Here is a 16,789-nt window from a genome sequence, read left to right on the forward strand (position 1 = left end):
CCCCCCCCACTCTGTCAGCCTTCTGTATTTAAATGTATTAGGATTTAATCTTGGCTAATATATCAGTTGATCTCATAACTGCATTGCATAGAAAAACAGCAGAGGATGCAATCATGGTTTATTTATTTTACAGGCTGATTTATAAAACRCAGTGAGCGCTTGCTGGAGCTTTGCAGTGCATCCCTTTTGGACCCATTTGGTTATTAAACCAACATAAGAAATGTGTCAGGAGCATTCTAATGCTGCTGCTGTTCTTATTTATGCCTTCTCATACAAGGATCACCTTTGCCCTGAACGTCTTTGATTCCTAACAGTAATAGAAATCAGACCTGAGCTTTCGGCTGTGGGAGATTGGTTGGATTTAAAGATTTACTGTAAGACCTTAATAACAATTCTTCTTCTGTTTATTTGTTTGCTTGTGTGTATGTGTGTGTGATTATTTAAATATGTAGAAATAAGGCATTGCAACCAACTAACACAAAGCTTCTCACATTAATGTGTCAAAAGAACCGAATATTGAATGTTACTGTTTGCAAACCATGCAGGAGAAGAGAAGATTGTGTCTCTGAGGCTGGGGAAACTTGTAATTATTTTCTTTTATTGGTAGTTGTCTAAACCATTTCAGACATTTTGGGTGCTCAGCTTCAGGGAGTATGCATTGTGTTTGATTATTATGCCTTTTAACAAAGCTCCAGTTGAATAACCAGACTTTTTGGGGAATTTTCATTTGTGTTTACTTCTTGCTCGAAGGCATCTTGTTACAGTTTAATTAAGAGCACTTTATAACCAAACAAGAGTTCTGCAGCTGCACAACTTTGTGATTATTCCAATTTCCACGTCTAGTGCTCTCCCAAGCAAACGGTGAGAGTGATGAGCATGACAGAGGAGGCAGGGGTCAGGTTTTACAGCATCTTCTTTGTTTACTGAAGAAGCATACGCAGAGCGGAGATGGATATCAGTGACAGCAGCTGCATGAAAGCAGGAGAGCTGGAGACATAATGGGTGGTGAGTAAAACGAGTGAACTGAGGATTCGGAGGCACTGAAGGTTGTGGTGTTCCCTCTGGCTCACCACAGCTCATTAATTTTCTCATTTAGTTTGAACGGCGGAGTGTGCAAACAAGATTGGGGGCCATGCCTACTAATGAGGACCAAAGACAAGCAGGCGGTTTCTACAATTTGTGTTTGTTTGTGACAGAAAGTGTGAGAGTAAAATGGCCATAAAGTGGAAGAGGAAATATGGTTTTGTTTGCGCTCTAACAGAGCTAAGTGTCTCCCTTGGCACAGATGGATGCATTTTGAGTGGATTCTTTGACAGTACAGTGTTTCAACATTATAGCTCTTATCATATTAACCTCCAGTTCCACATGGCCTGAGATCTCAGTGAAAATGCATGCTGCCAAACTATTTCTAAACTCTGTTTATCGATGTTCAAAGATGTGCTGTGCTGTAYAAGCAGCCTGACAGTTGCTCACTCAAGCTGACTTGGATGCCTGTAATATCAGTTGCTGAAACAACACATTTCTTTAGGATTTTCTTGATTACTTGAACAAAGCAAAAGATGTTGCAGCAACACTTGCATAAACTTTAGATAAGGATTAAGGAGGCAAAAAGGAAAACCATACGTGGCATAAAAGCACAACAATGCTTCACTGGTGAGCGGTAAATTTCACAGACTAAAAGGCTGATGAGTGACATTTTATTTATACTTTTTTCAGTTTAATAAAATGTCTCAGTAAAGGACAGTGCTTTTTATTTTTTTTCTTCTCATGGCTTCTTTTGTTTTTGCTTGTACTTGTTTTTAGAATCCCTGCTGAAGAGTTTTTTTCTATCTTTGGAACATGAATGTACAGACAGGTTCACCTGCTATAAAAAGGCAGCATCTAAAGAGATGTCTGGTATGAAAAACATGTGATCCATCTGTATCAGAATCAGCTGAAATGCTTCGTCTGGGTTGGATGTGATTTCGCCTCGTGATTGTTAACGAGCGATGGCAGAATGGAAAGTGAGATGGATTGACAGATTGGGGGCTTGTTTACAGTAATGAAGGTGTTGCTCCAGTCTGTTGTAGTGAAGATGGAGCTGAAGGAGATAAATATCTTGATTTACTGGCCTGTCGAAGTGGATCATGACTGACCAAGAGTAGAGTCTTGGATATAAGTAGCTTAGATAAGGTTTCTTCATAAGGTGGCCTTGTTTTATAATTAAGGTGAGAAGCTCCATCATTTATCTGAGAGCAGAGTTGGACCTCAGGAGACCCCCGGAGCAGACCCAGAACTTGGTTCATGCCACTGGAGAAAGACTTTTCCAGTTTTTTTCTTTGTTGTTGTATAAGTGACAGAAAACTTATATATTAAGTTGGTTAAAAAAACATCTTAAAAATTATATTTGATTAGATTAAATTTGGCAACAATGTCAGCAACCATTTTATTAAACACTCAGTTGAAATCTTGTTCTGGGGGATTATCCTCTTTGGCCCGAGGACAGCTTGGGGGTCCACAGGGGACCTGAAAAGAGCTGACTGACTCATGCCTATGAGAACAGACCACAAACAAGTGGTAAAAAGAATTGAGAGATTTTAATTGTTGCTTTACTTTGCCTCTTTATTTTATTAAACAGACTAAAAATATTTTTTCAGTGCATAAATTTAAGATTTTTCCCTCAAATTATGCAGTTTGGCCTCAAAGCATTTCTGCTGTTAAAAGTGCAAGTTAACAAGGTTCATTTTTCAAATTGAGAAATATATTAGATTGGAGTGGGTCAGCAGGAACACCTGCTTATTTGCTTTCAGAATGACTGCGGCTGCTCAAGTGCAAGCAAAATATTGAATAATTTTTATTTTGATGGCGTGAATGTGTGGGCATGCAAATGCCTGCAAGTGTTTATTGATCAGCAGCTTGTAAAAGCCAAGAAAAAAAACAAGTTTGGTTGAAAGGGTAGATAATTTTTTTCTTTTTTCCCCCTTGAAGAAACTATAATAAACACGAATGTCCAAAACTTAGAATATTTCTTTATTATAGGTTTAGATCATAAAGAGAATCCATTTTTCTCTCACAAATCACCCTAATATTTACATTAATGACTTTACATTTAGGAGTCCACCAAGGGCAGCAAACCTTGACCAAATTAACCGAGTTTTTAGCTAAATGAAAAGTTTCATCAATCAATTTTAATATTTTCTCTAAGGTGAATGAAGAGATTAAGTTTTTTTTTCTTTCATATTAGAAAGTTTTTAAATGATTAAATACAGATTTGGTCTTAAAATTTGCACCAAGAATAAACTGTGATTCAGACATAATGCAGATGTTACTCAAGTAGCCCCTTTAATGGTTTAGTTGACCCTGACCTTTGACCTTTTGTGGCATAATGCAACATCAAAATATGTTTTTCTATTTGTGTACTGATTTACTAAGTCAGAATGTTTTCTAGAATAATTGACCTCTAAAGTTACGTTGCTGTGTTTTGTGTCTCCAAAAACCAACCAACAGAGAAGAAAGCAATCATTTCTGTTCCTTCTTAATCCAAAGAGCTTTATTGACATTAGTGTACATTTCTACAAAAGCCTTAATCTGCTTATTGGATAAACTAAGGCAAACACAAAGACACAGGTTTCTTGTGCGGTTGATGAAAGTTTAACGTCACCCGCTAAAATAAACCAATGAGAAGCTCTGCTTCCTGATGTTTACTCTTCTTTAACCCCATTCTTTTCACAGAGTGTGAACGAACTGTGCAGCACAAAGGAAATGGATTTATTTCTGACATTTAGCTCAGGTTTAAAGATAGATTTCCATCATTTCAGGATGTATAATAAACTGAACACAGAAGTAGAACTTACTCCTGACAGGCGCTCTTGTAATGAGTCGATCAGCATCAATCTCTTCACTAAAATAATAAATAATGGTTGTAGACAATTGCCTTGGTGCCTTTTGTTGTGATTAAAATGCTCCTATATTTATATTACAATCCTGAAATGTGCACTTTAAATATTGCTTGAAAATGAAGGAAACATTGAGACTTGCAGAAAATGTGATTGAATTCTCCAGCTGATGGAAATGGCAGCTTATGGCTCATTCTTTGGCTCCGTGTCAGAATCAGTAAGTCGATATACATTCCAGCAGTTCAATATGGGTTTTCCATATTGAACTCTTTTCGTCTGCAGCCTGCACTTTAGTCCTCTTCATTGAGATTGCATAGAGTAATTAATTTGTGGCTGTTTGCTGCAGGGAAATGGGCTCCCTTGAGGTTTGTCAGATCTCAAGATCTCTTTCAAGGTGATGCTACCTTTTAAAACAAAAACAAAAAATCCCTTCTTTGAAAGTACAGTTGAAGTAAATTGAATCACAACTTTTTTTTCTTGCATATTCATTGTCTGTCTCAGCGAAATCTCCAGATACGTGTCAGTGAAGCTGGGTTAGCTGGTTGGTTGTAAAATGAAAAGCTTGATGGAAATCTCCGATGTAAAAGCGCCGCTCGGTTAGCAGAATACATTAGCTTGCTTTATGTGGGGTTTTCTCTGACTACAAATCAGCATTTAGCATATAGACRCTTCATTAAAGTTTAAACATGCCTTAATGGGAAGACATGGTTGTATTTTATATTTCTTCCTCTGATTTTTCAGTGAAAATATAATTTATTTTTCACAGACGAAAATGTTCTTTTTCCAAGTGTTATTTTAAAGCACCTTTTTAAAACAGCAGTTGATTTTCTCCTCCTGTTTGGTTGTGTTGTGTCCCATAAGGTTTGTATTTGAGTAGTTTGTGAGCCAACAGGGAACCGGAAACTCTGCAAGAACGTTTATGAAATGCAGATGATTAAAGCTTGAATCCAGGTTTTTCCACAGGACCTGGTCAGTGGTTCTTTTGAAAGTGATATTTTAAAAATGTGAGCATTTTCCTGCCTTAAATTATATTTTTTCGATTTTCTTTTTATGTCCTGACAGATGTTGCTACTAAACCAAACCATGCCACACCATTCGGTTATATTTTATCACAATAAAAACCTTTGCTTATCATAAAAGATGATTTTAAGGTTCTTTCTCTGTGAAAGATTTTGTTCATTTTGGACATAATTTACTGTGAACCCAGCTGTAGTCTCTTGTTGTGCTTTAAGAAAGTTTAATCTTTAATATTTATTACTTACAGGAAGCATTTGTGTGTGTACATATCAAACTAAATCAACAGTAGCACCATGTTGTTTTCAATATTTTCACACATTTTATGTGTTTATTGTCAAAAGGAGCAAATCTTTGCGTCTTATAAAACTAAAATCACCAACAGATTTAATATCTTACCCTTATCATACACTCTGTTGATTTAGTGAGGAGAAATTTGTGCAATTTATTTTTCTTTTTTGGCAACATGAGCAAAAAATGAAGAAAAGATATAAAAAATTATTTGTGTTGTGATAAAGATGAGAGTCTAATTCTTTTTACGGTCTCGCTCACACAAAACACAAACACATTCTGTCTGCTTTTTGGTGTTTGATAAACTAAATGATGATCGTTAAAGAGAGAAAATAAACCTCACATCGTACTTTCAAGTCACGCTCAGGCTCCTAATGCAACATAAATGATTGCAAAATGAGACTTAATGGTCACTGCGCTTGTAAAAACTAGAATATATTAAAAAAATCTGTTTAAGGGTGATTGCAACAACCCGCTCAGGAGGTGATGAAGGAGATTAGGATAGCTCTGTTGGTATTGATACTGTCTCAAATGAGTTTTTAATAAAATACAAAATTCTTGCATCAGTTAGTCTCTTTATTTTAAAGCATTTCCAAAGTATTCTGGAGTAATATGAGTGATTTTACTAGGGTTTAGAAGTATTTTAGTGGAACTATTTGCAGGAGTTTATATCAAGTAAAAACAAACAAGTTTAAAATTTGACTCCATAATGGCATCAACGCTCACGTCATGTTTCTGTTTTGCATTTTCTTCATGTATTTCAGCTCCTCAAAATGCAGTTCAAGTGCTCTCTGATGAATAGGTGTTCTGGAGATCCACCATCAGGGTTAATTAGGCAAACACATATGCATACTTGCATCTGGGGTGCACAGACGCAGCACGACAACAGAAGGCTAAAAGCAACACAAGCCTAAAACTGCAGCCAGAGAAATCTTACCAGCTCAACACTCCATCAATAATTCAACACCATCGGCGTGAGAGGCAACACAAAGAGTCGAATGAGGTGAAAACAGGGAAAAAAAGAGAGAAATATTGGCTGGGGTTTGGCGAGCCGACCAGGAGAAGTGATCAAGGTGAGGGATGACTGAGGGATGCGAAATGAGAAGCATTTGTATAATGGTATTATTAGAGTCAGGGTTCTGCCTGCAGGGAGATGTATCGGTCGGGTTCTGAACTGATCATCATTTTGTTCTCAGAGGAGCTGACCCCAGTGCACAGACTCAGATCCTATTAGTCCACAGCACTCTGCCATAATTAGTCCCTCACCCACTGTCTGACCTCTGCTCATCTACATAACTCCAGAATGTTTTCCTTCACTGCATTACTGTCTCACCTCAGACACATAAACATCTTACCTGTGTGACAGTGTGGCCTGCTAATTAAAAAGTCTTACCTGTACAGCATCTTTTCCCCTCCTAAAATCGTCTCTGAAAGCAGCAGCTCATTACAGTCCATCATGTTCTTGTTACAGTCAGACTCCACATTATCTGGATGTTTCTGAGTGACTCAGCCTTATTACCTGTGTGAATTACACACAAAGTAGTCAGAACATTTTACTTTAGTTTTTAGATAAATCAGAACTTGTCTCGTCTGAAAAGTGGTTCTTCTTGGAAAACCTGTGTGAATTCTTATCATTCACATTATTAAGAAGATCTGTTTTTCTTCTGTGTTTTTCAGCGTCAAACTTATTCCACAATTTTTGTGATTTTTCKATAAATCATACATCAAAATCTTTAGCTCATTTATTCCATGAGTGCTTTGACTTTTAGTATTTCAGCAAATTCAGCTGTTTAGCTTTTTCTGACATTTTTTCTAATTGAAAATGAATGGAGCATTCTTCAACAACCTTAAAATCCTTTTAAATGTTTATAGATGTTTGCTGACTTTTTATGTTTTGTTCTGGTTTTGATTTCTAAACCTATTTGTGCTAGTTTCAGCCTCCAACTTCTTTTTAATACAAAATTTTACTTTTTTTCCCCCTGCATTTTCAGTTATCTTAATTTAATTTTTAAGCTTCTATCAGCTTCTTCATGGTAACTTTTTTATGCTTCTTTTGTCTGATTTCTGATATTTTCAGCTCTTGTCTGCTCTTTTTTTGCCATTTTCAACTAATTTTAGCTTTTTTAAATCTACATTCACCTTTTTGTGATAATTTCAACTTCTTCTTGAACCGATGCATGGGTGAAGTTGATGTCTTACAACAGAACTATTTAACTAAACGGGGACACAGTTACTGCAGGCCAACAGCTCAGTGGCCGAACATCCAGCAATGAAAATCATCATGGAAATAAACTATTACAACGATCTGTTACTTTTGAAATAGTTTATTTTGCTGCATTTAATCATGAATAGAAATGACCAGACCTGGCCCGCGGGCCGCCAGTTGAATAGTCCTGTCCTACATAAACGTCTCCTGGCATCATACTGTAAAACCTACAGAAAGTCGACCATTTGGAACAAAATCTTTTGTCTCACCGAACGCTATTTTGTTTTTAATTTGTAGAGTACTGACTTCAAATTTGGGCTAAAGTTTCTTCACAACGTACTGCACAAAATTTATCAATGGTTGTTGATTAATCTGATTAGTGTGAGTGTGGGATTTTTTTTAGTCTTCCCATTTTCACATCGAACGTCTTTGAGGGTAATGTCACTGTAAACTGTCCTGACGCATCTCAGTAATCCAGGTAAAAAATCAAAAGGAAAAAAATTGTATAGGTCCTCTGGACGGGTTCTTCTTTAATGAAACGTTTCGTCTCTCTTCCAAGAGACTTCTTCAGTCTGAGAGTTTCAGGCAAAATTCAGGCTTTTAAGTCCTGCCTCCAGGTGACTGATACTCACATCACATGACTATGGTTCACAGGTGACTCATACTCACATCACATGGCTATGGTTCACAGGTGACTGATACTCACATCACATGGCTATCGTTCACAGGTGACTCATACTCACATCACATGGCCATGGTTCACAGGTGACTGATACTCACATCACATGGCTATCGTTCACCCTAATTAATACCTATTGTTAACCGAGGGTGGAGTGATACTGCCAATGACAGCGCTGTAGGAGGGGGACAGCTGAAAACGGAGGCCCCCACCTCTGTTTAATGATGGACGGTCTTTATGTGATGTGAGTATGAGTCACCTGTGAACCATAGTCATGTGATGTGAGTATCAGTCACATGGAGGCAGGACTTAAAAGCCTGAATTTTGCCTGAAACTCTCAGACTGAAGAAGTCTCTTGGAAGAGAGACGAAACGTTTCATTAAAGAAGAACCCGTCCAGAGGACCTATACAATTTTTTTTCCTTTTGTCACTGTAAACTGTTTGAACTTTGCAAAAAAATGTCTGGTTCATGGTCATATAACATCTTAAGTCTCCACTGCTCCACCTAGTGACAGTAGAAATATGTCAGTGTTTGAAAAAAAAAATCTCCTACTCACCTTTTATCCTAGCAGCTTAAAAACTGTTGTGTAAAGTTTAGACCCTTTAGAAACTTTGATGATATTGGCATGTCATGAGGCAGCTTAGCAAAGTTGGATGTGTTCCTGTTGGTGCATAACTGGCCTTTTTTGTACTTTTCATTCAGAWTGAACTCACATGAACAGTTTTGCTGTTAAACATTCTTCAGCAGCTTTCAGGAAAATCTTTCAGCATGAACCATTCACACTGTGTTTTCGCAGGAAATGCAAATTCTCTAGTTAACATTTATGAAGGTAGAAAACAAAGGTGTTTAGTTGATAAGATGAATGTTTTGTAGTTTATTGTCAAAGGGATTACAGCAGCCTCTTGTTTTACATAATACCTTAAATGACAAAGCTAAAAACTCATGAGTGATTTTCTATATAAAATAATAGCTACAGCTACAGCTGCCTGAAGGACATGAACCTTACCAAGTTATAGATTTAAATAGTGATGATGTAACTACAAGGTAACGGGTCAGAGTTCTCAGAAAATAAATTTATGCCCCTCAGTATTTAAATTAATCTGTTTCCACTGTACTATTGTTAGCATCAAATCTCATTTTTTCCTCCTTTGTGTTAGTTTTCCTGAACTTTTTCCTGAGTTTTTGTTTGATCGTTTTCACTCAWCGCCTATGCACAGGGTTTTATTTCCATCCACAGACATGTAGAGCTGCTGGCAATGAGACTCAAATTATTTAAAACATTAATCATGTCAGGAGTAATTATTTTAGTAACTTTAGGGGGATGTCAAACTAAGCTCTCCAGAATACTGATTCTCTTTGAGTTGACCTGCATATGTATTTAACTCGTATTTACTGAGCAAATTTATTCACGGAGGATAAAAAAGCAGACTGGTCCCGAAGGGTTCGGAACAAATTTATACTGTGCATTTGATCCTTTTTAATATTTTAACAGATTTAAACTTGATTCGTTTCTGCTTCGAGACTTTGCAGCACATTTATTCTCTAATCAACAATGTGATAATATTTTGAACAGACTTTTTCCGCACATTAAAACCAACAGTRCCCAGAATAATTAAAATACAACCAGCGGGGAAAGGTTCTGGTTCGGTCTCAAGCATGGATCAAGGTCCTGGTCAAGGCTTTTTATAGATCAGTTTGCATCAACCCCTGATTTCTGTAGTTAACCTCAGCTGCGCCGTAATGTGACTTCGTTAAACAGTTGGATGGATTTGAGCTGACTAATGACACCCCTGAACTTCCTGCATGGTGTGCTGCATCCCCAAAGGTTCTGTAGATCCAAAACAGCACATCACATTAAGCAGGTGATAGGACGCTGAACACACAGGAAATGGAGAAACACAATGTTTACACCCTTCTGCCTTGAGATGCAAAAGGAATGAAAATAGCAGTGGTTGATGTGAGGGTTGTAAACACGGGCTACGAAACAAACACTTCAGGTGGATGACGAGGTGCTTCTCTCCCAGCTGAGCATCACAAACTGTGCGGAACAGCGGATAAAGTGTAAAACAGTGTAGCGTTGTGGAAAAACAGTYTTTCTCTTACWGATTCTGTCCTGGAAATAAATGCATGAGTAGTTTTTCTGCTTTTCAACATTTTTCACTTGTGTTTTTTTTCTTTCTTTTCCCTGAAGCAGGGATCTGTCCTGGTGTATGTGTGGTCTGTGAGCTCAGCCGTGTGGCTACAAACACTGGCTGTAGGCTGTGTCTGGAGAGCGACCCTTCTGGACTGATACAGATGAGAAAAATTATATCTCACTGGCCTTGTGCATAAGAGGAGGCCAACAATAAATTAGCCCTATAACTGTGTCCAAAACTGTGGCATTAATTTTTACATATTTAATMTACTTAGTGGTGTTTGCAGCTGTGTTCTGGGGAAACATGCAAGTATCATAATAAAGCTCAGAATTCTGCAGATATTCCTAAATATTAATAATAATAATAATAATATCATGGCTGTAAAATAAAACAACATCACAATTTAAACATCAATTGCAAACAGTGAATAAATGATTAAAAAAATAAATACAGCTAGTGTCACAGGGAGATTAGAGTAACTGTGGGTGGATGATTTGGATTAAAACAACTCTTGTCTTGCACCATCTACAATGTCTCAAACTCATACGGGGCCTCCCATTTCATTTTAAGTGGCCTGCAAGAGCTTCAAAGGTGTTTTAAAGTATTTCAAATAAACATACGCTGCTTTAAAGATAGCATTTTCCATAAGCTACGTCTCCTGTAATGCATGCTTATTATTTTACCTGTGAAATGACAGCATCCCACTACTAGGTAGAGCAGCACAGGGTTCAAAGGTAGCCAGTAGCCACAAGTCGGTGTAATTTGCTGTGTAAAATCTCCATTATAATGCATTTTTGCCATATACTTCTGCTCGGCGCAGTTACAGTGGGAAGTAGGAATTTCTCACTTACAAGTCGTAAGTTTAAACTGGAATGCCTCTCCAGTGGGAATTCCCTGCGAGAGTTCAGAATTCAACATGGCAGCTACTCACCACAACTCAACAGTGAGTAAAACTGTCTTGCTTTTATTTTTAATAGTATTTCTGTATTCAGTTCACATCTAGTTTTTGAACACATTGTACGTTTCATTGCTTATAAGAGGACATGTTAAAACACTGTTTCTATGCAGGAAATACCAGGTAGAGCTTAGTTATTGTTTATTAAAGGTGCTTAGATATAGCAGCATTTTGAGTTTAGTCAAAATTAAACATGGGACATTATGCTCGTGTCCCTCGGTGAAAATAAATTTGAAACCCCAGGTGTACAAGTTCTCAAAAATAAATCATGGGGGCGGATCACATCAAAAGATGTCAATATCTTTGTAGTTGATTGACAATATGCTTTTTGTATGTGACTGCCAAAACAAAAGAAAACAAAATTTCTGCACATTTTCATCTTGGTTCATTGATTTACTTCAGAACGTTTCAGTCTCAGACGTCTTTCACAAAGACCTCTATGATATCAGACTTTTGATTCAGTGTCTTTAGTTATAAAGTTTAGTCTGAGAAATAAATAAATTGTAACTTGTGTTGTGGTTTGAGATGTTTCCTGACCTTATAGATATGTCAAAGCTTGAGAGAAACTGTCCAGTTTCACCTTTGTGCCACCGGATTCGATGACAGGACTCAATCCTCTTTCATACATCTCCCGCTGTGATTTTTGAACATGGCTGCCGCTCTGACACGATCGCTCAAACATGYCCATTCTAACCTTTAAGCTCTGTTCAGTGAGGCACAGTCTGCAGCTGTCTGTCTGTTAGCATTACATCCTGTGGGGAAAAATGTGGACAGCTGTACCTCCCTGAAACTATTGACCTCAGGTCGACCTCAGTCCAGAGAAAAGAGGAAACTTTCTATCCTGACAGACAGAAGAAATGTTCAACTCTCTCCAGTTTTCGCTCTGCTACCTGTATTTTCTTTACAATAAAGACTTTTGAAAAACCTTTAGCCTTGAGATATAGTTTTTGTGGCCTCCAGAATAAGAGTTTTTGCTGAGTAGGTAGAGCTCGGGCTATTCAATCAGGCTGTCCACAAGAAAAGAGGAACTATTCTGTTGCGCGAGTATAATTACTTGCCTACAGCTCAGCAGCGGCATAATGAAACTTGCATTTTCCTCTTTTCCTCTTCACAGCTCCCGGACATGACCGGGCATATGTTAAATCTTTCACAGCAAACCGACATGGAAAAGCCAACAGGCTGTCGGGTGTTCTGAGCAGGTCTGAGGTGAGAAAACATGAATGGAGAGAAAAAAGGTGAAGGAAAAATAAGATATCAACTGCTGTGAACTTCGACTGTACCTGCACCCAGAAACTGTGAAGAACAAAACCTGATATTTTGGTAAGATTAAAAAAAAGGCATCGAGGTTATTATTATTTTGGAGTTCCTTATTTTGGTTTTATTTTGGCTCAACTGGATGTGCTGTTTGGTAACTTAATATATTATGGCTGTGAAAGTTAGTTTTTTTTTATTTAAAAATAAAACAAAAACTAGAAATAACAATGATTTTTGGACCTATAAAACCTTTTTCCTGAAAAGCTGAGTGGCAGAAAATCAATGGTTTTACAAATTAATGCGGTCAGTAGAAAAATGTTTGTGCACTTATACAGTGCATTGTTTTAACTCCTTCCCTCTACTTGCCTGTTTGGGTTTAGTATATGGCTACGTTTTCACTGCAGGCAAGTACAACTCATTATGTTTTTTTRCCCCCTAACAGTCTGAAAATCCAGCTTTTAAAAAATCCATCCCAGGCCTTTTCAGTTTGTGGTACTGAATTGGTTACTTCCATCCGACCTTTACATCAGTGAGGTGTGAGTTTACAGATCACTCCAAGTAACATTGATACTAAKCTCGAGTTATGCAGTTTAAGTCTTGTAGCTTCACACATTTGCAGCTACAGAAACAGTTGCTTTGTCTTTTTTTTCTTTGTTTTCCATGTCCTGGATGACTGAAAATCCACAGAATTATATGATAGTAGCATTGGTCTTGAACGCTTTTTATACTAAAGTTACTAGATCGATATTTTAGTTTCAGCACGTCACTCTAATAAATACATGCTGCACTGGAGCATCTGGTCAGAGGCAGGTTCAATTGTAAACTGACAATTATTTAATRGGCTTTGATTGCACAACAACTTCAAAATCGACATTCTAACATGTAACATCTATGTTTATGTCTGTAAACAGCGTGCTGTATGTGATGGCATCAGTGCTGTGTAGAGTTCACACTGGAGTCTGACAGAGGCTGCATTTAACTTAAAATACAAACAAAGAAAATCTACATTTTTGCAATACAATTTGGAACTGATTTGCAGTGTGAACGTAAACTAAGATCAACAGAACAAGAACGCAAGGCTTTACCTTGTTTTCAAATAACTAGCCAGAATTAAAGAGCGGCCCATCCATGCATCCCTACCTCCCTTATCTGGGGTCGGGTCATGGGGGCAGAAGCCTAAGCAGAGAGACCCAGACTTCCCCAGCCACTTGGACCATTTCCTCTGGGGGAATCCCAAGGTGTTCCCAGGCCAGCTGAGAAACATAGTCCCTCCAGGGTGTCCTGGGTCTTCCTCTGGGTCTCCTCCTAGTGGGACTTGTCCAGAATACCTCACCAGGGAGGCGTCCAGGAGGCATCCTAACCAGATGAACCACCTCAACTGGCTCCTCTCGACGTGGAGGAGCAGCGGCTTTACTCTTAGTCCCTTCCAGATGACCGAGCTTGTCACCCTATCTCTAAGGGAGAGCCAGACACCCTGCAGAGGAAACTCATTTTGACCACTGGTATTTGCAATCTTGTTCTTTCAGTCAGTACCCAACGCTCTTGACCACAGATGAAGGTAGGAACGTAGACCCATCGGTAAATCGAGAGCATTGCCTTCTGGCTCAGCTCTTGCTTCACCACGACAGACCGGTACAGACCAGGCAGCCCTCCTTGAAACCCTAAACCATTCGAGATCACATGAGAATTCACTATATTGCATATAGCTAGGTAAAAAATTGATTAAATTGATCATGGGTTGATTTTAGTTGAATTTTGCAATATTGATTCATAGAGCATGAGACCGATTTTCCCCCATGTGGTTAATCTCAGTGGTCTTGTGCGTGATGAAGCAGAGGCACGTCCAGTTGACATTCAGGGCTAATGTTAGCTTCCGACAACAAATTGTTTGGGGCAAAACAAAATAAACTAATGAATCACGAACATTACCAGCCGATTATCCGCGGGACTTAAAAATAACAGAGGCCATGCCAACTTTTATTTACAAAGATTTACACCTGTGGAAAACGCAAGCTTCAAGTGGCTCGTTGAGATGCTCAAACAAAACTACAATACCTAAACATCTGAAACTTTTCTCCCTGGGATATATAAATTGTGAAAGATGACATTCTACCTGAATCATTTAGTTTTGTTACCAATATTATTATTATTATTTTTACACTTTAACTTAAGAAACGATGTCTTAATGAAGTTTACAGTGATGGAATGTTGTGGTTTAAATACACTTTCACTTGCAATTTCTTTATGCTCTTCTGAGACTTGAAACAGTTTTGTTTGCATTTCAAGTTTAAACTATCAAAGTTTGCCCTTAAAACCTGTTATTTACCGTGAAGAGAAAAATAAAGTAAATTTGTACTTTGCAACACAGTTGAATCATTTTCATTATTTAAGAGCAGATCGAATTTAATCGTGATTAAATCCAGAACCTTATGAATGAAATCGAATTGATTTATGTTACTAGACAGTCAACCCTAGATTGCACAAAAAGTTCAAGAATTGTCCAAAATAGTTGTAACTTCATCATTTCTGAATATAAGACAAAATGAATGAAATGCAGTGGGTGATATACAATTTGTCTAGGAATGATCGACCTTCTTTTATCTCTTCAGCATTATAAAGTGTAAAATGTGGATATTAGTATCCAAACTAATAATGTCTGAGAATGTGGCCATAATTTGGGCGCCTCTTGGTCCCTGCACTGTTAACACATGCTTGGCTGACCTGCCTGTATGCCTGCTTACACATGATGAATGCTGAGGGGAGGCTGGGAGTCGTGCCGGCTGGAGACGAGGACACGATAGCTGCTCAGGTGTGAGCCGTGTTGCTCTTTTTCCGTGTTGAGATTAGATGTCTCTGTGGACCAGTGACTGTTTACAACATTATTTTTTGCAGTCGGAGAAGAGATGACATTTTTATTTCACCGCTGTCATCTCTGTCTGGCTCACAGCCGTGCTGGGTGACACCTCTTCTTCGCTGTGTCTAATTCAGAGCTGGGTGTTAATGGTTAGTGCCAGCTCAGTGAGCTGACTTTTGTTTTTGCTGCTTTTTCGGGAGGAATGTCTGCGCCTCAGTACYTCCAAGATCTTTTATCTCTATGACAACATTTTAAAGAGGTTTTCTCTTTGCTTTTCTCCATTCTTTCTGTTAAACAATCCTGTCTTGGACCAGCTCCCAAAGCTTTCATCATGCATGCTGTCTTTTTATTCTGCCTCCAGATAGATGAACTTCCTGTGAGTGGCAGGAAGTGGAGATTAAAGATGGCACAGAATATTTCCTGGAGAGGTGAGAAGCCAAGCAGGAAATGAGCTGACACAAGAAACTTAATAACACAAAGGTGCACCTAATATGAGTGCCAGGAGGCAGGCAGGCTGCTTTAGCCTGTAATAAATGTTTGCTTGTGCATTTGGACCGTATATATGGATTCATTTCTTTGACCAGATGTGCCATTAGGTTACATTGATACTTCAATGTGTTATGGCAGCTTTGAAGTGAATAATAATTTATACGTAAAGTCAAAGCTGATTAAGACTCATAGTACAGTATAAGTATTCTGTAGCCCACAACGTACCAGCATTATTTAAATGCGGTAGGTATTTTTTTGTTTGTTTGTACACTTTTCTCATCTCTGTTTTATAGACACTCCATCAATTTCTCTTTTTCTTCGTTTCCTGTCTTATTGTTTTGTATCCCCCTCTCATCCTTTCTCTGTTTGATTTATAAGTGATCATAGCTGCATGATAAGCTCATATTTCATGTGTTAAAGGAACCATCTGGAACTCYCAGTGACCAATGAAGGGTGGCGTAATGAGGATGTTTGTATTCATACGTACATATAGGAAAGACTGATTGGTGGGCATGGTATCCCTATCACTGTGGCTTTCAAATGCCTTCGATCCCAGTTGAACAAATACAGAAAATATGTACAATAAAAGTATAATGTAATGTCGCTAGCTGCCACATATGGGYCACCAAATGTAAAATAAAATGTTGAAAAATGTCAAATGACATTTTCATTATTTAGCTCACTTTCTGAGTGTAAAATTCTAGTAAAAAAATCCCAGATTTCCCAGTTTTATTATTTAGCTTACTGTTCTTATATTTAGACATTTTTACTAAAGGTTAAAGTTAAATTATGTCTAAATGTTAAATCCTAAAGGTAAATATGTACATTTAAATGTAAAAGTTAAATGTAATTTTTGTGGCTAAATGCCATCCATCCATTTTCTTCCGCCTATCCGGGGTCGGGTTGCGGGGGCAGCAGCTTCAGAAGGGAGGCCCAGACCTCCCTCTCCCTAGCCACTTCTTCCAGCTCCTCCGGGGGAACTCCAAGGCGTTCCCAGGCCAGCCGAGAGACATAGTCCCTCCAGCATGTCCTGGGT

At 38.1% G+C, this 16,789-nt stretch overlaps 1 protein-coding gene across 2 annotated transcripts in view; it reads left to right on the forward strand.

The window, feature by feature from the left end:
* The window catches only part of asic2 (acid-sensing (proton-gated) ion channel 2), a 369,375-nt gene that overhangs the window by 56,749 nt on the left and 295,837 nt on the right, over positions 1–16,789 (forward strand). The gene's annotated exons all lie outside the window — the stretch shown is intronic.

This window comes from Austrofundulus limnaeus, unplaced genomic scaffold, assembly GCF_001266775.1.
Source record: "Austrofundulus limnaeus strain Quisiro unplaced genomic scaffold, Austrofundulus_limnaeus-1.0 Scaffold4, whole genome shotgun sequence".
In the NCBI taxonomy this organism is placed as follows: domain Eukaryota; kingdom Metazoa; phylum Chordata; class Actinopteri; order Cyprinodontiformes; family Rivulidae; genus Austrofundulus; species Austrofundulus limnaeus.